Source organism: Taudactylus pleione, unplaced genomic scaffold (assembly GCF_031769625.1).
Source record: "Taudactylus pleione unplaced genomic scaffold, aTauple2 ptg000085l, whole genome shotgun sequence".
Classification (NCBI taxonomy): domain Eukaryota; kingdom Metazoa; phylum Chordata; class Amphibia; order Anura; family Myobatrachidae; genus Taudactylus; species Taudactylus pleione.
Genome location: NW_028284487.1, coordinates 5,269,936 through 5,297,154, shown reverse-complemented (window position 1 = coordinate 5,297,154; position 27,219 = coordinate 5,269,936). Strand labels below are relative to the sequence as shown.

General features: G+C 34.0%; 36 non-coding genes across 36 annotated transcripts; all 36 read right to left on the bottom strand.

The window, feature by feature from the left end:
• Positions 1-595: 595 nt before the first annotated feature.
• Positions 596-674, bottom strand: TRNAS-CGA (transfer RNA serine (anticodon CGA)). The gene has a single exon. It is a non-coding gene; the product is annotated as a tRNA-Ser (tRNA).
• A 943-nt stretch (positions 675-1,617) lies between these two features.
• TRNAS-CGA (transfer RNA serine (anticodon CGA)) lies at positions 1,618-1,699 on the bottom strand. Its single transcript has one exon. It is a non-coding gene; the product is annotated as a tRNA-Ser (tRNA).
• Positions 1,700-1,906: 207 nt separating this feature from the next.
• Positions 1,907-1,988, bottom strand: TRNAS-UGA (transfer RNA serine (anticodon UGA)). The gene has a single exon. It is a non-coding gene; the product is annotated as a tRNA-Ser (tRNA).
• A 948-nt stretch (positions 1,989-2,936) lies between these two features.
• Positions 2,937-3,018, bottom strand: TRNAS-CGA (transfer RNA serine (anticodon CGA)). The gene has a single exon. It is a non-coding gene; the product is annotated as a tRNA-Ser (tRNA).
• Positions 3,019-3,795: 777 nt separating this feature from the next.
• Positions 3,796-3,877, bottom strand: TRNAS-CGA (transfer RNA serine (anticodon CGA)). The gene has a single exon. It is a non-coding gene; the product is annotated as a tRNA-Ser (tRNA).
• A 1,008-nt stretch (positions 3,878-4,885) lies between these two features.
• TRNAS-CGA (transfer RNA serine (anticodon CGA)) lies at positions 4,886-4,967 on the bottom strand. The gene has a single exon. It is a non-coding gene; the product is annotated as a tRNA-Ser (tRNA).
• Positions 4,968-6,186: 1,219 nt separating this feature from the next.
• Positions 6,187-6,268, bottom strand: TRNAS-CGA (transfer RNA serine (anticodon CGA)). Its single transcript has one exon. It is a non-coding gene; the product is annotated as a tRNA-Ser (tRNA).
• A 778-nt stretch (positions 6,269-7,046) lies between these two features.
• Positions 7,047-7,125, bottom strand: TRNAS-CGA (transfer RNA serine (anticodon CGA)). Its single transcript has one exon. It is a non-coding gene; the product is annotated as a tRNA-Ser (tRNA).
• A 943-nt stretch (positions 7,126-8,068) lies between these two features.
• On the bottom strand, positions 8,069-8,150 carry TRNAS-CGA (transfer RNA serine (anticodon CGA)). The gene has a single exon. It is a non-coding gene; the product is annotated as a tRNA-Ser (tRNA).
• A 207-nt stretch (positions 8,151-8,357) lies between these two features.
• TRNAS-UGA (transfer RNA serine (anticodon UGA)) lies at positions 8,358-8,439 on the bottom strand. Its single transcript has one exon. It is a non-coding gene; the product is annotated as a tRNA-Ser (tRNA).
• A 948-nt stretch (positions 8,440-9,387) lies between these two features.
• On the bottom strand, positions 9,388-9,469 carry TRNAS-CGA (transfer RNA serine (anticodon CGA)). The gene has a single exon. It is a non-coding gene; the product is annotated as a tRNA-Ser (tRNA).
• Positions 9,470-9,676: 207 nt separating this feature from the next.
• TRNAS-UGA (transfer RNA serine (anticodon UGA)) lies at positions 9,677-9,758 on the bottom strand. The gene has a single exon. It is a non-coding gene; the product is annotated as a tRNA-Ser (tRNA).
• Positions 9,759-10,706: 948 nt separating this feature from the next.
• On the bottom strand, positions 10,707-10,788 carry TRNAS-CGA (transfer RNA serine (anticodon CGA)). The gene has a single exon. It is a non-coding gene; the product is annotated as a tRNA-Ser (tRNA).
• Positions 10,789-10,995: 207 nt separating this feature from the next.
• On the bottom strand, positions 10,996-11,077 carry TRNAS-UGA (transfer RNA serine (anticodon UGA)). The gene has a single exon. It is a non-coding gene; the product is annotated as a tRNA-Ser (tRNA).
• Positions 11,078-12,025: 948 nt separating this feature from the next.
• TRNAS-CGA (transfer RNA serine (anticodon CGA)) lies at positions 12,026-12,107 on the bottom strand. Its single transcript has one exon. It is a non-coding gene; the product is annotated as a tRNA-Ser (tRNA).
• A 1,008-nt stretch (positions 12,108-13,115) lies between these two features.
• On the bottom strand, positions 13,116-13,197 carry TRNAS-CGA (transfer RNA serine (anticodon CGA)). Its single transcript has one exon. It is a non-coding gene; the product is annotated as a tRNA-Ser (tRNA).
• A 207-nt stretch (positions 13,198-13,404) lies between these two features.
• TRNAS-UGA (transfer RNA serine (anticodon UGA)) lies at positions 13,405-13,486 on the bottom strand. Its single transcript has one exon. It is a non-coding gene; the product is annotated as a tRNA-Ser (tRNA).
• A 948-nt stretch (positions 13,487-14,434) lies between these two features.
• On the bottom strand, positions 14,435-14,516 carry TRNAS-CGA (transfer RNA serine (anticodon CGA)). Its single transcript has one exon. It is a non-coding gene; the product is annotated as a tRNA-Ser (tRNA).
• A 778-nt stretch (positions 14,517-15,294) lies between these two features.
• On the bottom strand, positions 15,295-15,376 carry TRNAS-CGA (transfer RNA serine (anticodon CGA)). Its single transcript has one exon. It is a non-coding gene; the product is annotated as a tRNA-Ser (tRNA).
• Positions 15,377-15,589: 213 nt separating this feature from the next.
• TRNAS-UGA (transfer RNA serine (anticodon UGA)) lies at positions 15,590-15,671 on the bottom strand. The gene has a single exon. It is a non-coding gene; the product is annotated as a tRNA-Ser (tRNA).
• Positions 15,672-16,614: 943 nt separating this feature from the next.
• TRNAS-CGA (transfer RNA serine (anticodon CGA)) lies at positions 16,615-16,696 on the bottom strand. Its single transcript has one exon. It is a non-coding gene; the product is annotated as a tRNA-Ser (tRNA).
• Positions 16,697-16,903: 207 nt separating this feature from the next.
• Positions 16,904-16,985, bottom strand: TRNAS-UGA (transfer RNA serine (anticodon UGA)). The gene has a single exon. It is a non-coding gene; the product is annotated as a tRNA-Ser (tRNA).
• Positions 16,986-17,933: 948 nt separating this feature from the next.
• On the bottom strand, positions 17,934-18,015 carry TRNAS-CGA (transfer RNA serine (anticodon CGA)). Its single transcript has one exon. It is a non-coding gene; the product is annotated as a tRNA-Ser (tRNA).
• Positions 18,016-18,222: 207 nt separating this feature from the next.
• On the bottom strand, positions 18,223-18,304 carry TRNAS-UGA (transfer RNA serine (anticodon UGA)). The gene has a single exon. It is a non-coding gene; the product is annotated as a tRNA-Ser (tRNA).
• A 942-nt stretch (positions 18,305-19,246) lies between these two features.
• TRNAS-CGA (transfer RNA serine (anticodon CGA)) lies at positions 19,247-19,328 on the bottom strand. The gene has a single exon. It is a non-coding gene; the product is annotated as a tRNA-Ser (tRNA).
• Positions 19,329-19,535: 207 nt separating this feature from the next.
• On the bottom strand, positions 19,536-19,617 carry TRNAS-UGA (transfer RNA serine (anticodon UGA)). The gene has a single exon. It is a non-coding gene; the product is annotated as a tRNA-Ser (tRNA).
• Positions 19,618-20,565: 948 nt separating this feature from the next.
• Positions 20,566-20,647, bottom strand: TRNAS-CGA (transfer RNA serine (anticodon CGA)). Its single transcript has one exon. It is a non-coding gene; the product is annotated as a tRNA-Ser (tRNA).
• Positions 20,648-20,854: 207 nt separating this feature from the next.
• Positions 20,855-20,936, bottom strand: TRNAS-UGA (transfer RNA serine (anticodon UGA)). The gene has a single exon. It is a non-coding gene; the product is annotated as a tRNA-Ser (tRNA).
• Positions 20,937-21,878: 942 nt separating this feature from the next.
• On the bottom strand, positions 21,879-21,960 carry TRNAS-CGA (transfer RNA serine (anticodon CGA)). Its single transcript has one exon. It is a non-coding gene; the product is annotated as a tRNA-Ser (tRNA).
• A 207-nt stretch (positions 21,961-22,167) lies between these two features.
• TRNAS-UGA (transfer RNA serine (anticodon UGA)) lies at positions 22,168-22,249 on the bottom strand. The gene has a single exon. It is a non-coding gene; the product is annotated as a tRNA-Ser (tRNA).
• A 948-nt stretch (positions 22,250-23,197) lies between these two features.
• Positions 23,198-23,279, bottom strand: TRNAS-CGA (transfer RNA serine (anticodon CGA)). Its single transcript has one exon. It is a non-coding gene; the product is annotated as a tRNA-Ser (tRNA).
• Positions 23,280-23,485: 206 nt separating this feature from the next.
• On the bottom strand, positions 23,486-23,567 carry TRNAS-UGA (transfer RNA serine (anticodon UGA)). Its single transcript has one exon. It is a non-coding gene; the product is annotated as a tRNA-Ser (tRNA).
• Positions 23,568-24,515: 948 nt separating this feature from the next.
• On the bottom strand, positions 24,516-24,597 carry TRNAS-UGA (transfer RNA serine (anticodon UGA)). The gene has a single exon. It is a non-coding gene; the product is annotated as a tRNA-Ser (tRNA).
• Positions 24,598-25,375: 778 nt separating this feature from the next.
• Positions 25,376-25,453, bottom strand: TRNAS-CGA (transfer RNA serine (anticodon CGA)). Its single transcript has one exon. It is a non-coding gene; the product is annotated as a tRNA-Ser (tRNA).
• A 948-nt stretch (positions 25,454-26,401) lies between these two features.
• TRNAS-CGA (transfer RNA serine (anticodon CGA)) lies at positions 26,402-26,483 on the bottom strand. The gene has a single exon. It is a non-coding gene; the product is annotated as a tRNA-Ser (tRNA).
• A 207-nt stretch (positions 26,484-26,690) lies between these two features.
• Positions 26,691-26,772, bottom strand: TRNAS-UGA (transfer RNA serine (anticodon UGA)). The gene has a single exon. It is a non-coding gene; the product is annotated as a tRNA-Ser (tRNA).
• Positions 26,773-27,219: the final 447 nt, after the last annotated feature.

The following is a 27,219-nucleotide window of genomic DNA, read 5'->3' as shown; positions in this document are numbered from 1 at the left end:
TTTTGACACGCTCGAAAAGCAAGACGTAGCTGGCAGGATTTGAACCTGCGCGGGGAAACATTTTTAAGATTAACTTTAAGATGGGAAAGATTTCCTGAGCTTGGTGGCAATTGTTGATTATGATGAGGACGATAATATGTTCTGGAATGAACAAATAAACTTTGTTATGTATCTTACAAAGTGGCTGATGGAAATAATTGCAATACATTCACTGTAATTCCACAGATAGCACTACAGTTTTGTGATATTTGAAAGTATCTGATATGCACATTTCTACCTAGTGCTGCTGATTTGTTAATTAAAAGTTTAGTTGTTATTAACAAAACTAATTTTAACTCAGATCTACACATAAATAACCATTACATCATGAAACAGTAAAAAAAAATTGGAGATGGTTTAATGACATGTTCCTAAAATGCAGGAAGAGCCGCACTGTCTGAGATCACGTGCTTCAAAAAGCAGTCCATTGTGAAAGAGGATGCAGGTGAAGGTGATTTAGGATGAGACAGTTACATTGTTCAACATAACATATTTTGCTTTTCTACATCTCAAATGCATATTGTGTTTTTAAATAAGTTTGAAAAGCAAAACGTAATGTAGCTGGCAGGATTTGAACCTGCGCAGGGAAACCCCAATGGATTTCGAGTCAATCGCCTTAACCACTCGGCCACAACTTCTATACCACTACCAGACATTACCTGGCGTACAAAATAATTTATTATCGTTCTGTTTATTTCATTGGTCCCATGCTTATTTAATGTAGAATTAGCACACCTGCCACTGCACTATCATAAATTTGTTTATTAACATGCATTTTCTCTCAACATTCATTTCATCTCTGCAGATCTCTCAAGATCAAATTTTGCATTCTTTAGTGGCAGTATGGATATTGTGAAAGGCACATCATAGGATTCTGCAAATGTATATGTGAAATAATTAGTTCATAACATCAAGGCTGCAAACTAGGATTAAATCAGGATTAGGATACAATGGTGAGTATGATGGTTTCCAAAAAATATTGATTTAAATTTTTCAATTACTGTTTATGTTTTAAAAAGAAACAGCTCATGTCAGTGTTATAGAGATATATTTAAGATTATCTTTAAGATGGGAAAGATTTCCTGAGCTTGGTGGCAATTGTTGATTATGATGAAGATGATAATATGTTCTGGAATGAACAAATAAACTTTGTTATGTATCTTAAAAAGTGGCCAATGGAAATAATTGCAACACATTCACTGTAATTCCACAGATAGCACTACAGTTTTGTGATATTTGAAAGTATCTGATATGCACATTTCTTCCTAGTGCTGCTGATTTGTTAATTAAAAGTTTAGTTTTTATTAACAAAACTAATTTTAACTCAGATCTACACATAAATAACCATTACATCATGAAACAGTAAAAAAAAATTGGAGATGGTTTAATGACATGTTCCTAAAATGCAGGAAGAGCCGCACTGTCTGAGATCACGTGCTTCAAAAAGCAGTCCATTGTGAAAGAGGATGCAGGTGAAGGTGATTTAGGATGAGACAGTTACATTGTTCAAAATAACATATTTTGCTTTTCTACATCTTAAATGCATATTGTGTTTTTAAATAAGTTTGAAAAGCAAAATGTAGCTGACAGGATTTGAACATGAGCGGGGAAACCCCAATGGATTTCGAGTCAATCGCCTTAACCACTCGGCCACAACTACCTGCACGTTGATTTTGTGATGAGCTTCTGTAGAAAAATAATTGCTTTCCATTTCATGATTGTCATTTAAAACCTGTTGCAATTTCTATTTGGTAGCTGCTATATTAATAGACAAACTATGGGAAATATAATAGCTAGTTTAGTTTCCTAGAAAATAAAGGAGTCAAGGAAGTATGATCTCTGTTATTGACACGCTCGAAAAGCAAGACGTAGCTGGCAGGATTTGAACCTGCGCGGGGAAACCCCAATGGATTTCAAGTCCATCGCCTTAACCACTCGGCCACAACTACTTCTATACCACTACCAGACATTACCTGGAGTACAAAATAATTTATTATCGTTCTGTTTATTTCATTGGTCCCATGCTTATTTAATGTAGAATTAGCACACCTGCCACTGCACAATCATAAATTTGTTTATTAACATGCATTTTCTCTCATCATTCATTTCATCTCTGCAGATCTCTCAAGATCAAATTTTGCATTCTTTAGTGGCAGTATGGATATTGTGAAAGGCACATCATAGGATTCTGCAAATGTATATGTGAAATAATTAGTTCATAACATCAAGGCTGCAAACTAGGATTAAATCAGGATTAGGATACAATGCAGAGAATGAAGGTTTCCAAAAAATATTGATTGAAATTTTTCAATTACTGTTTATGTTTTAAAAAGATACAGCTCATGTCAGTGTTATAGAGATATATTTAAGATTAACTTTAAGATGGGAAAGATTTCCTGAGCTTGGTGGCAATTGTTGATTATGATGAAGATGATAATATGTTCTGGAATGAACAAATAAACTTTGTTATGTATCTTAAAAAGTGGCCGATGGAAATAATTGCAATACATTCACTGTAATTCCACAGATAGCACTACAGTTTTGTGATATTTGAAAGTATCTGATATGCACATTTCTTCCTAGTGCTGCTGATTTGTTAATTAAAAGTTTAGTTTTTATTAACAAAACTAATTTTAACTCAGATCTACACATAAATAACCATTACATCATGAAACAGTAAAAAAAAATTGGAGATGGTTTAATGACATGTTCCTAAAATGCAGGAAGAGCCGCACTGTCTGAGATCACGTGCTTCAAAAATCAGTCCATTGTGAAATAGGATGCAGGTGAAGGTCATTTAGGATGAGACAGTTACATTGTTCAACATAACATATTTTGCTTTTCTACATCTTAAATGCATATTGTGTTTTTAAATAAGTTTGAAAAGCAAAATGTAACGTAGCTGGCAGGATTTGAACCTGTGCGGGGAAACCCCAATGGATTTCGAGTCCATCGCCTTAACCACTCGGCCACAACTACCTGCATGTTGATTTTGTGATGAGCTTCTGTAGAAAAATAATTGCTTTCCATTTCATGATTGTCATTTAAAACCTGTTGCAATTTCTATTTGGTAGCTGCTATATTAATAGACAAACTATGGGAAATATAATAGCTAGTATAGTTTCCTAGAAAATAAAGGAGTCAAGGAAGTATGATCTCTGTTTTTGACACGCTCGAAAAGCAAGACGTAGCTGGCAGGATTTGAACCTGTGCGGGGAAACATTTTTAAGATTAACTTTAAGATGGGAAAGATTTCCTGAGCTTGGTGGCAATTGTTGATTATGATGAAGACGATAATATGTTCTGGAATGAACAAATAAACTTTGTTATGTATCTTACAAAGTGGCTGATGGAAATAATTGCAATACATTCACTGTAATTCCACAGATTGCACTACAGTTTTGTGATATTTGAAAGTATCTGATATGCACATTTCTACCTAGTGCTGCTGATTTGTTAATTAAAAGTTTAGTTGTTATTAACAAAACTAATTTTAACTCAGATCTACACATAAATAACCATTACATCATGAAACAGTAAAAAAAAATTGGAGATGGTTTAATGACATGTTCCTAAAATGCAGGAAGAGCCGCACTGTCTGAGATCACGTGCTTCAAAAGCAGTCCATTGTGAAAGAGGATGCAGGTGAAGGTGATTTAGGATGAAACAGTTACATTGTTCAACATAACATATTTTGCTTTTCTACATCTCAAATGCATATTGTGTTTTTAAATAAGTTCGAAAAGCGAAACGTAATGTAGCTGGGAGGATTTGAACCTGCGCAGGGAAACCCCAATGGATTTCGAGTCAATCGCCTTAACCACTCGGCCACAACTACCTGCACGTTGATTTTGTGATGAGCTTCTGTAGAAGCCATCGCCTTAACCACTCGGCCACAACTACTTCTATACCACTACCAGACATTACCTGGAGTACAAAATAATTTATTATCGTTCTGTTTATTTCATTGGTCCCATGCTTATTTAATGTAGAATTAGCACACCTGCCACTGCACAATCATAAATTTGTTTATTAACATGCATTTTGTCTCAACATTCATTTCATCTCTGCAGATCTCTCAAGATCAAATTTTGCATTCTTTAGTGGCAGTATGGATATTGTGAAAGGCACATCATAGGATTCTGCAAATGTATATGTGAAATAATTAGTTCATAACATCAAGGCTGCAAACTAGGATTAAATCAGGATTAGGATACAATGGTGAGTATGATGGTTTCCAAAAAATATTGATTTAAATTTTTCAATTACTGTTTATGTTTTAAAAAGAAACAGCTCATGTCAGTGTTATAGAGATATATTTAAGATTAACTTTAAGATGGGAAAGATTTCCTGAGCTTGGTGGCAATTGTTGATTATGATGAAGATGATAATATGTTCTGGAATGAACAAATAAACTTTGTTATGTATCTTAAAAAGTGGCCGATGGAAATAATTGCAACACATTCACTGTAATTCCACAGATAGCACTACAGTTTTGTGATATTTGAAAGTATCTGATATGCACATTTCTTCCTAGTGCTGCTGATTTGTTAATTAAAAGTTTAGATTTTATTAACAAAACTAATTTTAACTCAGATCTACACATAAATAACCATTACATCATGAAACAGTAAAAAAAAATTGGAGATGGTTTAATGACATGTTCCTAAAATGCAGGAAGAGCCGCACTGTCTGAGATCACGTGCTTCAAAAAGCAGTCCATTGTGAAAGAGGATGCAGGTGAAGGTGATTTAGGATGAGACAGTTACATTGTTCAAAATAACATATTTTGCTTTTCTACATCTTAAATGCATATTGTGTTTTTAAATAAGTTTGAAAAGCAAAATGTAGCTGACAGGATTTGAACCTGCGCGGGGAAACCCCAATGTATTTCGAGTCCATCGCCTTAACCACTCGGCCACAACTACCTGCACGTTGATTTTGTGATGAGCTTCTGTGGAAAAATAATTGCTTTCCATTTCATGATTGTCATTTAAAACCTGTTGCAATTTCTATTTGGTAGCTGCTATATTAATAGACAAACTATGGGAAATATAATAGCTAGTATAGTTTCCTAGAAAATAAAGGAGTCAAGGAAGTATGATCTCTGTTTTTGACACGCTCGAAAAGCAAGACATATCCATTGGGAAACCCCAATGGATTTCAAGTCCATCGCCTTAACCACTCGGCCACAACTACTTCTATACCACTACCAGACATTACCTGGAGTACAAAATAATTTATTATCGTTCTGTTTATTTCATTGGTTTCATGCTTATTTAATGTAGAATTAGCACACCTGCCAATGCACAATCATAAATTTGTTTATTAACATGCTTTTTCTCTCATCATTCATTTCATCTCTGCAGATCTCTCAAGATCAAATTTTGCATTCTTTAGTGGCAGTATGGATATTGTGAAAGGCACATCATAGGATTCTGCAAATGTATATGTGAAATAATTAGTTCATAACATCAAGGCTGCAAACTAGGATTAAATCAGGATTAGGATACAATGCAGAGAATGAAGGTTTCCAAAAAATATTGATTTAAATTTTTCAATTACTGTTTATGTTTTAAAAAGAAACAGCTCATGTCAGTGTTATAGAGATATATTTAAGATTAACTTTAAGATGGGAAAGATTTCCTGAGCTTGGTGGCAATTGTTGATTATGATGAAGATGATAATATGTTCTGGAATGAACAAATAAACTTTGTTATGTATCTTAAAAAGTGGCCGATGGAAATAATTGCAATACATTCACTGTAATTCCACAGATAGCACTACAGTTTTGTGATATTTGAAAGTATCTGATATGCACATTTCTACCTAGTGCTGCTGATTTGTTAATTAAAAGTTTAGTTTTTATTAACAAAACTAATTTTAACTCAGATCTACACATAAATAACCATTACATCATGAAACAGTAAAAAAAAATTGGAGATGGTTTAATGACATGTTCCTAAAATGCAGGAAGAGCCGCACTGTCTGAGATCACGTGCTTCAAAAATCAGTCCATTGTGAAATAGGATGCAGGTGAAGGTGATTTAGGATGAGACAGTTACATTGTTCAACATAACATATTTTGCTTTTCTACATCTTAAATGCATATTGTGTTTTTAAATAAGTTTGAAAAGCAAAATGTAACGTAGCTGGCAGGATTTGAACCTGTGCGGGGAAACCCCAATGGATTTCGAGTCCATCGCCTTAACCACTCGGCCACAACTACCTGCACGTTGATTTTGTGATGAGCTTCTGTAGAAAAATAATTGCTTTCCATTTCATGATTGTCATTTAAAACCTGTTGCAATTTCTATTTGGTAGCTGCTATATTAATAGACAAACTATGGGAAATATAATAGCTAGTATAGTTTCCTAGAAAATAAAGGAGTCAAGGAAGTATGATCTCTGTTTTTGACACGCTCGAAAAGCAAGACGTAGCTGGCAGGATTTGAACCTGCGCGGGGAAACATTTTTAAGATTAACTTTAAGATGGGAAAGATTTCCTGAGCTTGGTGGCAATTGTTGATTATGATGAGGACGATAATATGTTCTGGAATGAACAAATAAACTTTGTTATGTATCTTACAAAGTGGCTGATGGAAATAATTGCAATACATTCACTGTAATTCCACAGATAGCACTACAGTTTTGTGATATTTGAAAGTATCTGATATGCACATTTCTACCTAGTGCTGCTGATTTGTTAATTAAAAGTTTAGTTGTTATTAACAAAACTAATTTTAACTCAGATCTACACATAAATAACCATTACATCATGAAACAGTAAAAAAAAATTGGAGATGGTTTAATGACATGTTCCTAAAATGCAGGAAGAGCCGCACTGTCTGAGATCACGTGCTTCAAAAAGCAGTCCATTGTGAAAGAGGATGCAGGTGAAGGTGATTTAGGATGAGACAGTTACATTGTTCAACATAACATATTTTGCTTTTCTACATCTCAAATGCATATTGTGTTTTTAAATAAGTTTGAAAAGCAAAACGTAATGTAGCTGGCAGGATTTGAACCTGCGCAGGGAAACCCCAATGGATTTCGAGTCAATCGCCTTAACCACTCGGCCACAACTTCTATACCACTACCAGACATTACCTGGCGTACAAAATAATTTATTATCGTTCTGTTTATTTCATTGGTCCCATGCTTATTTAATGTAGAATTAGCACACCTGCCACTGCACTATCATAAATTTGTTTATTAACATGCATTTTCTCTCAACATTCATTTCATCTCTGCAGATCTCTCAAGATCAAATTTTGCATTCTTTAGTGGCAGTATGGATATTGTGAAAGGCACATCATAGGATTCTGCAAATGTATATGTGAAATAATTAGTTCATAACATCAAGGCTGCAAACTAGGATTAAATCAGGATTAGGATACAATGGTGAGTATGATGGTTTCCAAAAAATATTGATTTAAATTTTTCAATTACTGTTTATGTTTTAAAAAGAAACAGCTCATGTCAGTGTTATAGAGATATATTTAAGATTATCTTTAAGATGGGAAAGATTTCCTGAGCTTGGTGGCAATTGTTGATTATGATGAAGATGATAATATGTTCTGGAATGAACAAATAAACTTTGTTATGTATCTTAAAAAGTGGCCAATGGAAATAATTGCAACACATTCACTGTAATTCCACAGATAGCACTACAGTTTTGTGATATTTGAAAGTATCTGATATGCACATTTCTTCCTAGTGCTGCTGATTTGTTAATTAAAAGTTTAGTTTTTATTAACAAAACTAATTTTAACTCAGATCTACACATAAATAACCATTACATCATGAAACAGTAAAAAAAAATTGGAGATGGTTTAATGACATGTTCCTAAAATGCAGGAAGAGCCGCACTGTCTGAGATCACGTGCTTCAAAAAGCAGTCCATTGTGAAAGAGGATGCAGGTGAAGGTGATTTAGGATGAGACAGTTACATTGTTCAAAATAACATATTTTGCTTTTCTACATCTTAAATGCATATTGTGTTTTTAAATAAGTTTGAAAAGCAAAATGTAGCTGACAGGATTTGAACATGAGCGGGGAAACCCCAATGGATTTCGAGTCAATCGCCTTAACCACTCGGCCACAACTACCTGCACGTTGATTTTGTGATGAGCTTCTGTAGAAAAATAATTGCTTTCCATTTCATGATTGTCATTTAAAACCTGTTGCAATTTCTATTTGGTAGCTGCTATATTAATAGACAAATTTTGGGAAATATAATAGCTAGTTTAGTTTCCTAGAAAATAAAGGAGTCAAGGAAGTATGATCTCTGTTATTGACACGCTCGAAAAGCAAGACGTAGCTGGCATGATTTGAACCTGCGCGGGGAAACCCCAATGGATTTCAAGTCCATCACCTTAACCACTCGGCCACAACTACTTCTATACCACTACCAGACATTACCTGGAGTACAAAATAATTTATTATCGTTCTGTTTATTTCATTGGTCCCATGCTTATTTAATGTAGAATTAGCACACCTGCCACTGCACAATCATAAATTTGTTTATTAACATGCATTTTCTCTCATCATTCATTTCATCTCTGCAGATCTCTCAAGATCAAATTTTGCATTCTTTAGTGGCAGTATGGATATTGTGAAAGGCACACCATAGGATTCTGCAAATGTATATGTGAAATAATTAGTTCATAACATCAAGGCTGCAAACTAGGATTAAATCAGGATTAGGATACAATGGTGAGTATGATGGTTTCCAAAAAATAATGCTTTAAATTTTTCAATTACTGTTTATGTTTTAAAAAGGAACAGCTCATGTCAGTATTATAGAGATATATTTAAGATTAACTTTAAGATGGGAAAGATTTCCTGAGCTTGGTGGCAATTGTTGATTATGATGAAGATGATAATATGTTCTGGAATGAACAAATAAACTTTGTTATGTATCTTAAAAAGTGGCCGATGGAAATAATTGCAATACATTCACTGTAATTCCACAGATAGCACTACAATTTTGTGATATTTGAAAGTATCTGATATGCACATTTCTTCCTAGTGCTGCTGATTTGTTAATTAAAAGTTTAGTTTTTATTAACAAAACAAATTTTAACTCAGATCTACACATAAATAACCATTACATCATGAAACAGTAAAAAAAAATTGGAGATGGTTTAATGACATGTTCCTAAAATGCAGGAAGAGCCGCACTGTCTGAGATCACGTGCTTCAAAAAGCAGTCCATTGTGAAATAGGATGCAGGTGAAGGTGATTTAGGATGAGACAGTTACATTGTTCAAAATAACATATTTTGCTTTTCTACATCTTAAATGCATATTGTGTTTTTAAATAAGTTTGAAAAGCAAAAAGTAACGTAGCTGGCAGGATTTGAACCTGCGCAGTGAAACCCCAATGGATTTCGAGTCAATCGCCTTAACCACTCGGCCACAACTACCTGCACGTTGATTTTGTGATGAGCTTCTGTAGAAAAATAATTGCTTTCCATTTCATGATTGTCATTTAAAACCTGTTGCAATTTCTATTTGGTAGCTGCTATATTAATAGACAAACTATGGGAAATATAATAGCTAGTTTAGTTTCCTAGAAAATAAAGAAGTCAAGGAAGTATGATCTCTGTTATTGACACGCTCGAAAAGCAAGACGTAGCTGGCATGATTTGAACCTGCGCGGGGAAACCCCAATGGATTTCAAGTCCATCGCCTTAACCACTCGGCCACAACTACTTCTATACCACTACCAGACATTACCTGGAGTACAAAAAAAATTATTATCGTTCTGTTTATTTCATTGGTCCCATGCTTATTTAATGTAGAATTAGCACACCTGCCACTGCACAATCATAAATTTGTTTATTAACATGCATTTTCTCTCATCATTCATTTCATCTCTGCAGATCTCTCAAGATCAAATTTTGCATTCTTTAGTGGCAGTATGGATATTGTGAAAGGCACACCATAGGATTCTGCAAATGTATATGTGAAATAATTAGTTCATAACATCAAGGCTGCAAACTAGGATTAAATCAGGATTAGGATACAATGGTGAGTATGATGGTTTCCAAAAAATATTGCTTTAAATTTTTCAATTACTGTTTATGTTTTAAAAAGAAACAGCTCATGTCAGTGTTATAGAGATATATTTAAGATTAACTTTAAGATGGGAAAGATTTCCTGAGCTTGGTGGCAATTGTTGATTATGATGAAGATGATAATATGTTCTGGAATGAACAAATAAACTTTGTTATGTATCTTAAAAAGTGGCCGATGGAAATAATTGCAATACATTCACTGTAATTCCACAGATAGCACTACAGTTTTGTGATATTTGAAAGTATCTGATATGCACATTTCTTCCTAGTGCTGCAGATTTGTTAATTAAAAGTTTAGTTTTTATTAACAAAACAAATTTTAACTCAGATCTACACATAAATAACCATTACATCATGAAACAGTAAAAAAAAATTGGAGATGGTTTAATGACATGTTCCTAAAATGCAGGAAGAGCCGCACTGTCTGAGATCACGTGCTTCAAAAAGCAGTCCATTGTGAAATAGGATGCAGGTGAAGGTGATTTAGGATGAGACAGTTACATTGTTCAACATAACATATTTTGCTTTTCTACATCTCAAATGCATATTGTGTTTTTAAATAAGTTTGAAAAGCAAAAAGTAACGTAGCTGGCAGGATTTGAACCTGCGCAGGGAAACCCCAATGGATTTCGAGTCAATCGCCTTAACCACTCGGCCACAACTACCTGCACGTTGATTTTGTGATGAGCTTCTGTAGAAAAATAATTGCTTTCCATTTCATGATTGTCATTTAAAACCTGTTGCAATTTCTATTTGGTAGCTGCTATATTAATAGACAAACTATGGGAAATATAATAGCTAGTTTAGTTTCCTAGAAAATAAAGGAGTCAAGGAAGTATGATCTCTGTTATTGACACGCTCGAAAAGCAAGACGTAGCTGGCATGATTTGAACCTGCGCGGGGAAACCCCAATGGATTTCAAGTCCATCGCCTTAACCACTCGGCCACAACTACTTCTATACCACTGCCAGACATTACCTGGAGTACAAAATAATTTATTATCGTTCTGTTTATTTCATTGGTCCCATGCTTATTTAATGTAGAATTAGCACACCTGCCACTGCACAATCATAAATTTGTTTATTAACATGCATTTTCTCTCATCATTCATTTCATCTCTGCAGATCTCTCAAGATCAAATTTTGCATTCTTTAGTGGCAGTATGGATATTGTGAAAGGCACATCATAGGATTCTGCAAATGTATATGTGAAATAATTAGTTCATAACATCAAGGCTGCAAACTAGGATTAAATCAGGATTAGGATACAATGCAGAGAATGAAGGTTTCCAAAAAATATTGATTTAAATTTTTCAATTACTGTTTATGTTTTAAAAAGATACAGCTCATGTCAGTGTTATAGAGATATATTTAAGATTAACTTTAAGATGGGAAAGATTTCCTGAGCTTGGTGGCAATTGTTGATTATGATGAAGATGATAATATGTTCTGGAATGAACAAATAAACTTTGTTATGTATCTTAAAAAGTGGCCGATGGAAATAATTGCAATACATTCACTGTAATTCCACAGATAGCACTACAGTTTTGTGATATTTGAAAGTATCTGATATGCACATTTCTTCCTAGTGCTGCTGATTTGTTAATTAAAAGTTTAGTTTTTATTAACAAAACTAATTTTAACTCAGATCTACACATAAATAACCATTACATCATGAAACAGTAAAAAAAAATTGGAGATGGTTTAATGACATGTTCCTAAAATGCAGGAAGAGCCGCACTGTCTGAGATCACGTGCTTCAAAAATCAGTCGATTGTGAAATAGGATGCAGGTGAAGGTCATTTAGGATGAGACAGTTACATTGTTCAACATAACATATTTTGCTTTTCTACATCTTAAATGCATATTGTGTTTTTAAATAAGTTTGAAAAGCAAAATGTAACGTAGCTGGCAGGATTTGAACCTGTGCAGGGAAACCCCAATGGATTTCGAGTCCATCGCCTTAACCACTCAGCCACAACTACCTGCACGTTGATTTTGTGATGAGCTTCTGTAGAAGCCATCGCCTTAACCACTCGGCCACAACTACTTCTATACCACTACCAGACATTACCTGGAGTACAAAATAATTTATTATCGTTCTGTTTATTTCATTGGTCCCATGCTTATTTAATGTAGAATTAGCACACCTGCCACTGCACAATCATAAATTTGTTTATTAACATGCATTTTGTCTCAACATTCATTTCATCTCTGCAGATCTCTCAAGATCAAATTTTGCATTCTTTAGTGGCAGTATGGATATTGTGAAAGGCACATCATAGGATTCTGCAAATGTATATGTGAAATAATTAGTTCATAACATCAAGGCTGCAAACTAGGATTAAATCAGGATTAGGATACAATGGTGAGTATGATGGTTTCCAAAAAATATTGATTTAAATTTTTCAATTACTGTTTATGTTTTAAAAAGAAACAGCTCATGTCAGTGTTATAGAGATATATTTAAGATTAACTTTAAGATGGGAAAGATTTCCTGAGCTTGGTGGCAATTTTTGATTATGATGAAGATGATAATATGTTCTGGAATGAACAAATAAACTTTGTTATGTATCTTAAAAAGTGGCCGATGGAAATAATTGCAACACATTCACTGTAATTCCACAGATAGCACTACAGTTTTGTGATATTTGAAAGTATCTGATATGCACATTTCTTCCTAGTGCTGCTGATTTGTTAATTAAAAGTTTAGTTTTTATTAACAAAACTAATTTTAACTCAGATCTACACATAAATAACCATTACATCATGAAACAGTAAAAAAAAATAGGAGATGGTTTAATGACATGTTCCTAAAATGCAGGAAGAGCCGCACTGTCTGAGATCACGTGCTTCAAAAAGCAGTCCATTGTGAAAGAGGATGCAGGTGAAGGTGATTTAGGATGAGACAGTTACATTGTTCAAAATAACATATTTTGCTTTTCTACATCTTAAATGCATATTGTGTTTTTAAATAAGTTTGAAAAGCAAAATGTAGCTGACAGGATTTGAACATGAGCGGGGAAACCCCAATGGATTTCGAGTCCATCGCCTTAACCACTCGGCCACAACTACCTGCACGTTGATTTTGTGATGAGCTTCTGTGGAAAAATAATTGCTTTCCATTTCATGATTGTCATTTAAAACCTGTTGCAATTTCTATTTGGTAGCTGCTATATTAATAGACAAACTATGGGAAATATAATAGCTAGTATAGTTTCCTAGAAAATAAAGGAGTCAAGGAAGTATGATCTCTGTTTTTGACATGCTCGAAAAGCAAGACTTAGCTGGCAGGATTTGAACCTGCGCGGGGAAACCTCAATGGATTTCAAGTCCATCACCTTAACCACTCGGCCACAACTACTTCTATACCACTACCAGACATTACCTGGAGTACAAAATAATTTATTATCGTTCTGTTTATTTCATTGGTCCCATGCTTATTTAATGTAGAATTAGCACACCTGCCACTGCACAATCATAAATTTGTTTATTAACATGCATTTTCTCTCATCATTCATTTCATCTCTGCAGATCTCTCAAGATCAAATTTTGCATTCTTTAGTGGCAGTATGGATATTGTGAAAGGCACACCATAGGATTCTGCAAATGTATATGTGAAATAATTAGTTCATAACATCAAGGCTGCAAACTAGGATTAAATCAGGATTAGGATACAATGCAGAGAATGAAGGTTTCCAAAAAATATTGATTTAAATTTTTCAATTACTGTTTATGTTTTAAAAAGATACAGCTCATGTCAGTGTTATAGAGATATATTTAAGATTAACTTTAAGATGGGAAAGATTTCCTGAGCTTGGTGGCAATTGTTGATTATGATGAAGATGATAATATGTTCTGGAATGAACAAATAAACTTTGTTATGTATCTTAAAAAGTGGCCGATGGAAATAATTGCAATACATTCACTGTAATTCCACAGATAGCACTACAGTTTTGTGATATTTGAAAGTATCTGATATGCACATTTCTTCCTAGTGCTGCTGATTTGTTAATTAAAAGTTTAGTTTTTATTAACAAAACTAATTTTAACTCAGATCTACACATAAATAACCATTACATCATGAAACAGTAAAAAAAAATTGGAGATGGTTTAATGACATGTTCCTAAAATGCAGGAAGAGCCGCACTGTCTGAGATCACGTGCTTCAAAAATCAGTCCATTGTGAAATAGGATGCAGGTGAAGGTCATTTAGGATGAGACAGTTACATTGTTCAACATAACATATTTTGCTTTTCTACATCTTAAATGCATATTGTGTTTTTAAATAAGTTTGAAAAGCAAAATGTAACGTAGCTGGCAGGATTTGAACCTGTGCGGGGAAACCCCAACGGATTTCGAGTCCATCGCCTTAACCACTCGGCCACAACTACCTGCACGTTGATTTTGTGATGAGCTTCTGTAGAAAAATAATTGCTTTCCATTTCATGATTGTCATTTAAAACCTGTTGCAATTTCTATTTGGTAGCTGCTATATTAATAGACAAACTATGGGAAATATAATAGCTAGTATAGTTTCCTAGAAAATAAAGGAGTCAAGGAAGTATGATCTCTGTTTTTGACACGCTCGAAAAGCAAGACGTAGCTGGCAGGATTTGAACCTGTGCGGGGAAACATTTTTAAGATTAACTTTAAGATGGGAAAGATTTCCTGAGCTTGGTGGCAATTGTTGATTATGATGAAGACGATAATATGTTCTGGAATGAACAAATAAACTTTGTTATGTATCTTACAAAGTGGCTGATGGAAATAATTGCAATACATTCACTGTAATTCCACAGATTGCACTACAGTTTTGTGATATTTGAAAGTATCTGATATGCACATTTCTACCTAGTGCTGCTGATTTGTTAATTAAAAGTTTAGTTGTTATTAACAAAACTAATTTTAACTCAGATCTACACATAAATAACCATTACATCATGAAACAGTAAAAAAAAATTGGAGATGGTTTAATGACATGTTCCTAAAATGCAGGAAGAGCCGCACTGTCTGAGATCACGTGCTTCAAAAAGCAGTCCATTGTGAAAGAGGATGCAGGTGAAGGTGATTTAGGATGAAACAGTTACATTGTTCAACATAACATATTTTGCTTTTCTACATCTCAAATGCATATTGTGTTTTTAAATAAGTTTGAAAAGCAAAACGTAATGTAGCTGGGAGGATTTGAACCTGCACAGGGAAACCCCAATGGATTTCGAGTCAATCGCCTTAACCACTCGGCCACAACTACCTGCACGTTGATTTTGTGATGAGCTTCTGTAGAAAAATAATTGCTTTCCATTTCATGATTGTCATTTAAAACCTGTTGCAATTTCTATTTGGTAGCTGCTATATTAATAGACAAACTATGGGAAATATAATAGTATAGTATAGTATAGTTTCCTAGAAAATAAAGGAGTCAAGGAAGTATGATCTCTGTTTTTGACACGCTCGAAAAGCAAGACGTACCTGGCAGGATTTGAACCTGCGCGGGGAAACCCCAATGGATTTCAAGTCCATCGCCTTAACCACTCGGCCACAACTACTTCTATACCACTACCAGACATTACCTGGAGTACAAAATAATTTATTATCGTTCTGTTTATTTCATTGGTCCCATGCTTATTTAATGTAGAATTAGCACACCTGCCACTGCACAATCATAAATTTGTTTATTAACATGCATTTTCTCTCAACATTCATTTCATCTCTGCAGATCTCTCAAGATCAAATTTTGCATTCTTTAGTGGCAGTATGGATATTGTGAAAGGCACATCATAGGATTCTGCAAATGTATATGTGAAATAATTAGTTCATAACATCAAGGCTGCAAACTAGGATTAAATCAGGATTAGGATACAATGGTGAGTATGATGGTTTCCAAAAAATATTGATTTAAATTTTTCAATTACTGTTTATGTTTTAAAAAGAAACAGCTCATGTCAGTGTTATAGAGATATATTTAAGATTAACTTTAAGATGGGAAAGATTTCCTGAGCTTGGTGGCAATTGTTGATTATGATGAAGATGATAATATGTTCTGGAATGAACAAATAAACTTTGTTATGTATCTTAAAAAGTGGCCGATGGAAATAATTGCAACACATTCACTGTAATTCCACAGATAGCACTACAGTTTTGTGATATTTGAAAGTATCTGATATGCACATTTCTTCCTAGTGCTGCTGATTTGTTAATTAAAAGTTTAGTTTTTATTAACAAAACTAATTTTAACTCAGATCTACACATAAATAACCATTACATCATGAAACAGTAAAAAAAAATTGGAGATGGTTTAATGACATGTTCCTAAAATGCAGGAAGAGCCGCACTGTCTGAGATCACGTGCTTCAAAAAGCAGTCCATTGTGAAAGAGGATGCAGGTGAAGGTGATTTAGGATGAGACAGTTACATTGTTCAAAATAACATATTTTGCTTTTCTACATCTTAAATGCATATTGTGTTTTTAAATAAGTTTGAAAAGCAAAATGTAGCTGACAGGATTTGAACATGAGCGGGGAAACCCCAATGGATTTCGAGTCCATCGCCTTAACCACTCGGCCACAACTACCTGCACGTTGATTTTGTGATGAGCTTCTGTGGAAAAATAATTGCTTTCCATTTCATGATTGTCATTTAAAACCTGTTGCAATTTCTATTTGGTAGCTGCTATATTAATAGACAAACTATGGGAAATATAATAGCTAGTATAGTTTCCTAGAAAATAAAGGAGTCAAGGAAGTATGATCTCTGTTTTTGACATGCTCGAAAAGCAAAACTTAGCTGGCAGGATTTGAACCTGCGCGGGGAAACTTCAATGGATTTCAAGTCCATCGCCTTAACCACTCGGCCACAACTACTTCTATACCACTACCAGACATTACCTGGAGTACAAAATAATTTATTATCGTTCTGTTTATTTCATTGGTCCCATGCTTATTCAATGTAGAATTAGCACACCTGCCACTGCACAATCATAAATTTGTTTATTAACATGCATTTTCTCTCATCATTCATTTCATCTCTGCAGATCTCTCAAGATCAAATTTTGCATTCTTTAGTGGCAGTATGGATATTGTGAAAGGCACACCATAGGATTCTGCAAATGTATATGTGAAATAATTAGTTCATAACATCAAGGCTGCAAACTAGGATTAAATCAGGATTAGGATACAATGGTGAGTATGATGGTTTCCAAAAAATATTGATTTAAATTTTTCAATTACTGTTTATGTTTTAAAAAGAAACAGCTCATGTCAGTGTTATAGAGATATATTTAAGATTAACTTTAAGATGGGAAAGATTTCCTGAGCTTGGTGGCAATTGTTGATTATGATGAAGATGATAATATGTTCTGGAATGAACAAATAAACTTTGTTATGTATCTTAAAAAGTGGCCGATGGAAATAATTGCAATACATTCACTGTAATTCCACAGATAGCACTACAGTTTTGTGATATTTGAAAGTATCTGATATGCACATTTCTTCCTAGTGCTGCTGATTTGTTAATTAAAAGTTTAGTTTTTATTAACAAAACAAATTTTAACTCAGATCTACACATAAATAACCATTACATCATGAAACAGTAAAAAAAAATTGGAGATGGTTTAATGACATGTTCCTAAAATGCAGGAAGAGCCGCACTGTCTGAGATCACGTGCTTCAAAAAGCAGTCCATTGTGAAATAGGATGCAGGTGAAGGTGATTTAGGATGAGACAGTTACATTGTTCAACATAACATATTTTGCTTTTCTACATCTCAAATGCATATTGTGTTTTTAAATAAATTTGAAAAGCAAAACGTAACGTAGCTGGCAGGATTTGAACCTGCGCAGGGAAACCCCAATGGATTTCGAGTCAATCGCCTTAACCACTCGGCCACAACTACCTGCACGTTGATTTTGTGATGAGCTTCTGTAGAAAAATAATTGCTTTCCATTTCATGATTGTCATTTAAAACCTGTTGCAATTTCTATTTGGTAGCTGCTATATTAATAGACAAACTATGGGAAATATAATAGCTAGTATAGTTTCCTAGAAAATAAAGGAGTCAAGGAAGTATGATCTCTGTTATTGACACGCTCGAAAAGCAAGACGTAGCTGGCAGGATTTGAACCTGCGCGGGGAAACCCCAATGGATTTCAAGTCCATCGCCTTAACCACTCGGCCACAACTACTTCTATACCACTACCAGACATTACCTGGAGTACAAAATAATTTATTATCGTTCTGTTTATTTCATTGGTCCCATGCTTATTTAATGTAGAATTAGCACACCTGCCACTGCACAATCATAAATTTGTTTATTAACATGCATTTTCTCTCATCATTCATTTCATCTCTGCAGATCTCTCAAGATCAAATTTTGCATTCTTTAGTGGCAGTATGGATATTGTGAAAGGCACATCATAGGATTCTGCAAATGTATATGTGAAATAATTAGTTCATAACATCAAGGCTGCAAACTAGGATTAAATCAGGATTAGGATACAATGGTGAGTATGATGGTTTCCAAAAAATATTGATTTAAATTTTTCAATTACTGTTTATGTTTTAAAAAGAAACAGCTCATGTCAGTGTTATAGAGATATATTTAAGATTAACTTTAAGATGGGAAAGATTTCCTGAGCTTGGTGGCAATTGTTGATTATGATGAAGATGATAATATGTTCTGGAATGAACAAATAAACTTTGTTATGTATCTTAAAAAGTGGCCGATGGAAATAATTGCAACACATTCACTGTAATTCCACAGATAGCACTACAGTTTTGTGATATTTGAAAGTATCTGATATGCACATTTCTTCCTAGTGCTGCTGATTTGTTAATTAAAAGTTTAGTTTTTATTAACAAAACTAATTTTAACTCAGATCTACACATAAATAACCATTACATCATGAAACAGTAAAAAAAATTGGAGATGGTTTAATGACATGTTCCTAAAATGCAGGAAGAGCCGCACTGTCTGAGATCACGTGCTTCAAAAAGCAGTCCATTGTGAAAGAGGATGCAGGTGAAGGTGATTTAGGATGAGACAGTTACATTGTTCAAAATAACATATTTTGCTTTTCTACATCTTAAATGCATATTGTGTTTTTAAATAAGTTTGAAAAGCAAAATGTAGCTGACAGGATTTGAACATGAGCGGGGAAACCCCAATGGATTTCGAGTCCATCGCCTTAACCACTCGGCCACAACTACCTGCACGTTGATTTTGTGATGAGCTTCTGTGGAAAAATAATTGCTTTCCATTTCATGATTGTCATTTAAAACCTGTTGCAATTTCTATTTGGTAGCTGCTATATTAATAGACAAACTATGGGAAATATAATAGCTAGTATAGTTTCCTAGAAAATAAAGGAGTCAAGGAAGTATGATCTCTGTTTTTGACATGCTCGAAAAGCAAAACTTAGCTGGCAGGATTTGAACCTGCGCGGGGAAACTTCAATGGATTTCAAGTCCATCGCCTTAACCACTCGGCCACAACTACTTCTATACCACTACCAGACATTACCTGGAGTACAAAATAATTTATTATCGTTCTGTTTATTTCATTGGTCCCATGCTTATTTAATGTAGAATTAGCACACCTGCCACTGCACAATCATAAATTTGTTTATTAACATGCATTTTCTCTCATCATTCATTTCATCTCTGCAGATCTCTCAAGATCAAATTTTGCATTCTTTAGTGGCAGTATGGATATTGTGAAAGGCACACCATAGGATTCTGCAAATGTATATGTGAAATAATTAGTTCATAACATCAAGGCTGCAAACTAGGATTAAATCAGGATTAGGATACAATGGTGAGTATGATGGTTTCCAAAAAATATTGATTTAAATTTTTCAATTACTGTTTATGTTTTAAAAAGAAACAGCTCATGTCAGTGTTATAGAGATATATTTAAGATTAACTTTAAGATGGGAAAGATTTCCTGAGCTTGGTGGCAATTGTTGATTATGATGAAGATGATAATATGTTCTGGAATGAACAAATAAACTTTGTTATGTATCTTAAAAAGTGGCCGATGGAAATAATTGCAATACATTCACTGTAATTCCACAGATAGCACTACAGTTTTGTGATATTTGAAAGTATCTGATATGCACATTTCTTCCTAGTGCTGCTGATTTGTTAATTAAAAGTTTAGTTTTTATTAACAAAACAAATTTTAACTCAGATCTACACATAAATAACCATTACATCATGAAACAGTAAAAAAAAATTGGAGATGGTTTAATGACATGTTCCTAAAATGCAGGAAGAGCCGCACTGTCTGAGATCACGTGCTTCAAAAAGCAGTCCATTGTGAAATAGGATGCAGGTTTAGGTGATTTAGGATGAGACAGTTACATTGTTCAACATAACATATTTTGCTTTTCTACATCTCAAATGCATATTGTGTTTTTAAATAAATTTGAAAAGCAAAACATAACGTAGCTGGCAGGATTTGAACCTGCGCAGGGAAACCCCAATGGATTTCGAGTCAATCGTCTTAACCACTCGGCCACAACTACCTGCACGTTGATTTTGTGATGAGCTTCTGTAGAAAAATAATTGCTTTCCATTTCATGATTGTCATTTAAAACCTGTTGCAATTTCTATTTGGTAGCTGCTATATTAATAGACAAACTATGGGAAATATAATAGCTAGTATAGTTTCCTAGAAAATAAAGGAGTCAAGGAAGTATGATCTCTGTTATTGACACGCTCGAAAAGCAAGACGTAGCTGGCAGGATTTGAACCTGCGCGGGGAAACCCCAATGGATTTCAAGTCCATCGCCTTAACCACTCGGCCACAACTACTTCTATACCACTACCTGACATTACCTGGAGTACAAAATAATTTATTATCGTTCTGTTTATTTCATTGGTCCCATGCTTATTTAATGTAGAATTAGCACACCTGCCACTGCACAATCATAAATTTGTTTATTAACATGCATTTTCTCTCATCATTCATTTCATCTCTGCAGATCTCTCAAGATCAAATTTTGCATTCTTTAGTGGCAGTATGGATATTGTGAAAGGCACATCATAGGATTCTGCAAATGTATATGTGAAATAATTAGTTCATAACATCAAGGCTGCAAACTAGGATTAAATCAGGATTAGGATACAATGGTGAGTATGATGGTTTCCAAAAAATATTGATTTAAATTTTTCAATTACTGTTTATGTTTTAAAAAGAAACAGCTCATGTCAGTGTTATAGAGATATATTTAAGATTAACTTTAAGATGGGAAAGATTTCCTGAGCTTGGTGGCAATTGTTGATTATGATGAAGATGATAATATGTTCTGGAATGAACAAATAAACTTTGTTATGTATCTTAAAAAGTGGCCGATGGAAATAATTGCAACACATTCACTGTAATTCCACAGATAGCACTACAGTTTTGTGATATTTGAAAGTATCTGATATGCACATTTCTTCCTAGTGCTGCTGATTTGTTAATTAAAAGTTTAGTTTTTATTAACAAAACTAATTTTAACTCAGATCTACACATAAATAACCATTACATCATGAAACAGTAAAAAAAATTGGAGATGGTTTAATGACATGTTCCTAAAATGCAGGAAGAGCCGCACTGTCTGAGATCACGTGCTTCAAAAAGCAGTCCATTGTGAAAGAGGATGCAGGTGAAGGTGATTTAGGATGAGACAGTTACATTGTTCAAAATAACATATTTTGCTTTTCTACATCTTAAATGCATATTGTGTTTTTAAAAAAGTTTGAAAAGCAAAATGTAGCTGACAGGATTTGAACATGAGCGGGGAAACCCCAATGGATTTCGAGTCCATCGCCTTAACCACTCGGCCACAACTACCTGCACGTTGATTTTGTGATGAGCTTCTGTGGAAAAATAATTGCTTTCCATTTCATGATTGTCATTTAAAACCTGTTGCAATTTCTATTTGGTAGCTGCTATATTAATAGACAAACTATGGGAAATATAATAGCTAGTATAGTTTCCTAGAAAATAAAGGAGTCAAGGAAGTATGATCTCTGTTTTTGACATGCTCGAAAAGCAAAACTTAGCTGGCAGGATTTGAACCTGCGCGGGGAAACTTCAATGGATTTCAAGTCCATCGCCTTAACCACTCGGCCACAACTACTTCTATACCACTACCAGACATTACCTGGAGTAGAAAATAATTTATTATCGTTCTGTTTATTTCATTGGTCCCATGCTTATTTAATGTAGAATTAGCACACCTGCCACTGCACAATCATAAATTTGTTTATTAACATGCATTTTCTCTCATCATTCATTTCATCTCTGCAGATCTCTCAAGATCAAATTTTGCATTCTTTAGTGGCAGTATGGATATTGTGAAAGGCACACCATAGGATTCTGCAAATGTATATGTGAAATAATTAGTTCATACCATCAAGGCTGCAAACTAGGATTAAATCAGGATTAGGATACAATGGTGAGTATGATGGTTTCCAAAAAATATTGATTTAAATTTTTCAATTACTGTTTATGTTTTAAAAAGAAACAGCTCATGTCAGTGTTATAGAGATATATTTAAGATTAACTTTAAGATGGGAAAGATTTCCTGAGCTTGGTGGCAATTGTTGATTATGATGAAGATGATAATATGTTCTGGAATGAACAAATAAACTTTGTTATGTATCTTAAAAAGTGGCCGATGGAAATAATTGCAATACATTCACTGTAATTCCACAGATAGCACTACAGTTTTGTGATATTTTAAAGTATCTGATATGCACATTTCTTCCTAGTGCTGCTGATTTGTTAATTAAAAGTTTAGTTTTTATTAACAAAACAAATTTTAACTCAGATCTACACATAAATAACCATTACATCATGAAACAGTAAAAAAAAATTGGAGATGGTTTAATGACATGTTCCTAAAATGCAGGAAGAGCCGCACTGTCTGAGATCACGTGCTTCAAAAAGCAGTCCATTGTGAAATAGGATGCAGGTGAAGGTGATTTAGGATGAGACAGTTACATTGTTCAACATAACATATTTTGCTTTTCTACATCTCAAATGCATATTGTGTTTTTAAATAAATTTGAAAAGCAAAACGTAACGTAGCTGGCAGGATCTGAACCTGCGCAGGGAAACCCCAATGGATTTCGAGTCAATCGCCTTAACCACTCGGCCACAACTACCTGCACGTTGATTTTGTGATGAGCTTCTGTAGAAAAATAATTGCTTTCCATTTCATGATTGTCATTTAAAACCTGTTGCAATTTCTATTTGGTAGCTGCTATATTAATAGACAAACTATGGGAAATATAATAGCTAGTATAGTTTCCTAGAAAATAAAGGAGTCAAGGAAGTATGATCTCTGTTATTGACACGCTCGAAAGCAAGACGTAGCTGGCAGGATTTGAACCTGCGCAGAGAAACCCCAATGGATTTCAAGTCCATCGCCTTAACCACTTGGCCACAACTACTTCTATACCATTACCAGACATTACCTGGAGTACAAAATAATTTATTATCGTTCTGTTTATTTCATTGGTCCCATGCTTATTTAATATAGAATTAGCACACCTGCCACTGCACAATCATAAATTTGTTTATTAACATGCATTTTCTCTCATCATTCATTTCATCTCTGCAGATCTCTCAAGATCAAATTTTGCATTCTTTAGTGGCAGTATGGATATTGTGAAAGGCACATCATAGGATTCTGCAAATGTATATGTGAAATAATTAGTTCATAACATCAAGGCTGCAAACTAGGATTAAATCAGGATTAGGATACAATGCAGAGAATGAAGGTTTCCAAAAAATATTGATTTAAATTTTTCAATTACTGTTTATGTTTTAAAAAGAAACAGCTCATGTCAGTGTTATAGAGATATATTTAAGATTAACTTTAAGATGGGAAAGATTTCCTGAGCTTGGTGGCAATTGTTGATTATGATGAAGATGATAATATGTTCTGGAATGAACAAATAAACTTTTTTATGTATCTTAAAAAGTGGCCGATGGAAATAATTGCAATACATTCACTGTAATTCCACAGATAGCACTACAATTTTGTGATATTTGAAAGTATCTGATATGCACATTTCTACCTAGTGCTGCTGATTTGTTAATTAAAAGTTTAGTTTTTATTAACAAAACTAATTTTAACTCAGATCTACACATAAATAACCATTACATCATGAAACAGTAAAAAAAAATTGGAGATGGTTTAATGACATGTTCCTAAAATGCAGGAAGAGCCGCACTGTCTGAGATCACGTGCTTCAAAAATCAGTCCATTGTGAAATAGGATGCAGGTGAAGGTGATTTAGGATGAGACAGTTACATTGTTCAACATAACATATTTTGCTTTTCTACATCTTAAATGCATATTGTGTTTTTAAATAAGTTTGAAAAGCAAAATGTAACGTAGCTGGCAGGATTTGAACCTGTGCGGGGAAACCCCAATGGATTTCAAGTCCATCGCCTTAACCACTCGGCCACAACTACCTGCACGCTGATTTTGTGATGAGCTTCTGTAGAAAAATAATTGCTTTCCATTTCATGATTGTCATTTAAAACCTGTTGCAATTTCTATTTGGTAGCTGCTATATTAATAGACAAACTATGGGAAATATAATAGCTAGTATAGTTTCCTAGAAAATAAAGGAGTCAAGGAAGTATGATCTCTGTTTTTGACACGCTCGAAAAGCAAGACGTAGCTGGCAGGATTTGAACCTGCGCGGGGAAACATTTTTAAGATTAACTTTAAGATGGGAAAGATTTCCTGAGCTTGGTGGCAATTGTTGATTATGATGAGGACGATAATATGTTCTGGAATGAACAAATAAACTTTGTTATGTATCTTACAAAGTGGCTGATGGAAATAATTGCAATACATTCACTGTAATTCCACAGATAGCACTACAGTTTTGTGATATTTGAAAGTATCTGATATGCACATTTCTACCTAGTGCTGCTGATTTGTTAATTAAAAGTTTCGTTGTTATTAACAAAACTAATTTTAACTCAGATCTACACATAAATAACCATTACATCATGAAACAGTAAAAAAAAATTGGAGATGGTTTAATGACATGTTCCTAAAATGCAGGAAGAGCCGCACTGTCTGAGATCACGTGCTTCAAAAAGCAGTCCATTGTGAAAGAGGATGCAGGTGAAGGTGATTTAGGATGAGACAGTTACATTGTTCAACATAACATATTTTGCTTTTCTACATCTCAAATGCATATTGTGTTTTTAAATAAGTTTGAAAAGCAAAACGTAATGTAGCTGGCAGGATTTGAACCTGCGCAGGGAACCCCAATGGATTTCGAGTCAATCGCCTTAACCACTCGGCCACAACTTCTATACCACTACCAGACATTACCTGGCATACAAAATAATTTATTATCGTTCTGTTTATTTCATTGGTCCCATGCTTATTTAATGTAGAATTAGCACACCTGCCACTGCACAATCATAAATTTGTTTATTAACATGCATTTTCTCTCAACATTCATTTCATCTCTGCAGATCTCTCAAGATCAAATTTTGCATTCTTTAGTGGCAGTATGGATATTGTGAAAGGCACATCATAGGATTCTGCAAATGTATATGTGAAATAATTAGTTCATAACATCAAGGCTGCAAACTAGGATTAAATCAGGATTAGGATACAATGGTGAGTATGATGGTTTCCAAAAAATATTGATTTAAATTTTTCAATTACTGTTTATGTTTTAAAAAGAAACAGCTCATGTCAGTGTTATAGAGATATATTTAAGATTATCTTTAAGATGGGAAAGATTTCCTGAGCTTGGTGGCAATTGTTGATTATGATGAAGATGATAATATGTTCTGGAATGAACAAATAAACTTTGTTATGTATCTTAAAAAGTGGCCAATGGAAATAATTGCAACACATTCACTGTAATTCCACAGATAGCACTACAGTTTTGTGATATTTGAAAGTATCTGATATGCACATTTCTTCCTAGTGCTGCTGATTTGTTAATTAAAAGTTTAGTTTTTATTAACAAAACTAATTTTAACTCAGATCTACACATAAATAACCATTACATCATGAAACAGTAAAAAAAAATTGGAGATGGTTTAATGACATGTTCCTAAAATGCAGGAAGAGCCGCACTGTCTGAGATCACGTGCTTCAAAAAGCAGTCCATTGTGAAAGAGGATGCAGGTGAAGGTGATTTAGGATGAGACAGTTACATTGTTCAAAATAACATATTTTGCTTTTCTACATCTCAAATGCATATTGTGTTTTTAAATAAATTTGAAAAGCAAAACGTAACGTAGCTGGCAGGATCTGAACCTGCGCAGGGAAACCCCAATGGATTTCGAGTCAATCGCCTTAACCACTCGGCCACAACTACCTGCACGTTGATTTTGTGATGAGCTTCTGTAGAAAAATAATTGCTTTCCATTTCATGATTGTCATTTAAAACCTGTTGCAATTTCTATTTGGTAGCTGCTATATTAATAGACAAACTATGGGAAATATAATAGCTAGTATAGTTTCCTAGAAAATAAAGGAGTCAAGGAAGTATGATCTCTGTTATTGACACGCTCGAAAAGCAAGACGTAGCTGGCAGGATTTGAACCTGCGCAGAGAAACCCCAATGGATTTCAAGTCCATCGCCTTAACCACTCGGCCACAACTACTTCTATACCACTACCAGACATTACCTGGAGTACAAAATAATTTATTATCGTTCTGTTTATTTCATTGGTCCCATGCTTATTTAATGTAGAATTAGCACACCTGCCACTGCACAATCATAAATTTGTTTATTAACATGCATTTTCTCTCATCATTCATTTCATCTCTGCAGATCTCTCAAGATCAAATTTTGCATTCTTTAGTGGCAGTATGGATATTGTGAAAGGCACATCATAGGATTCTGCAAATGTATATGTGAAATAATTAGTTCATAACATCAAGGCTGCAAACTAGGATTAAATCAGGATTAGGATACAATGCAGAGAATGAAGGTTTCCAAAAAATATTGATTTAAATTTTTCAATTACTGTTTATGTTTTAAAAAGAAACAGCTCATGTCAGTGTTATAGAGATATATTTAAGATTAACTTTAAGATGGGAAAGATTTC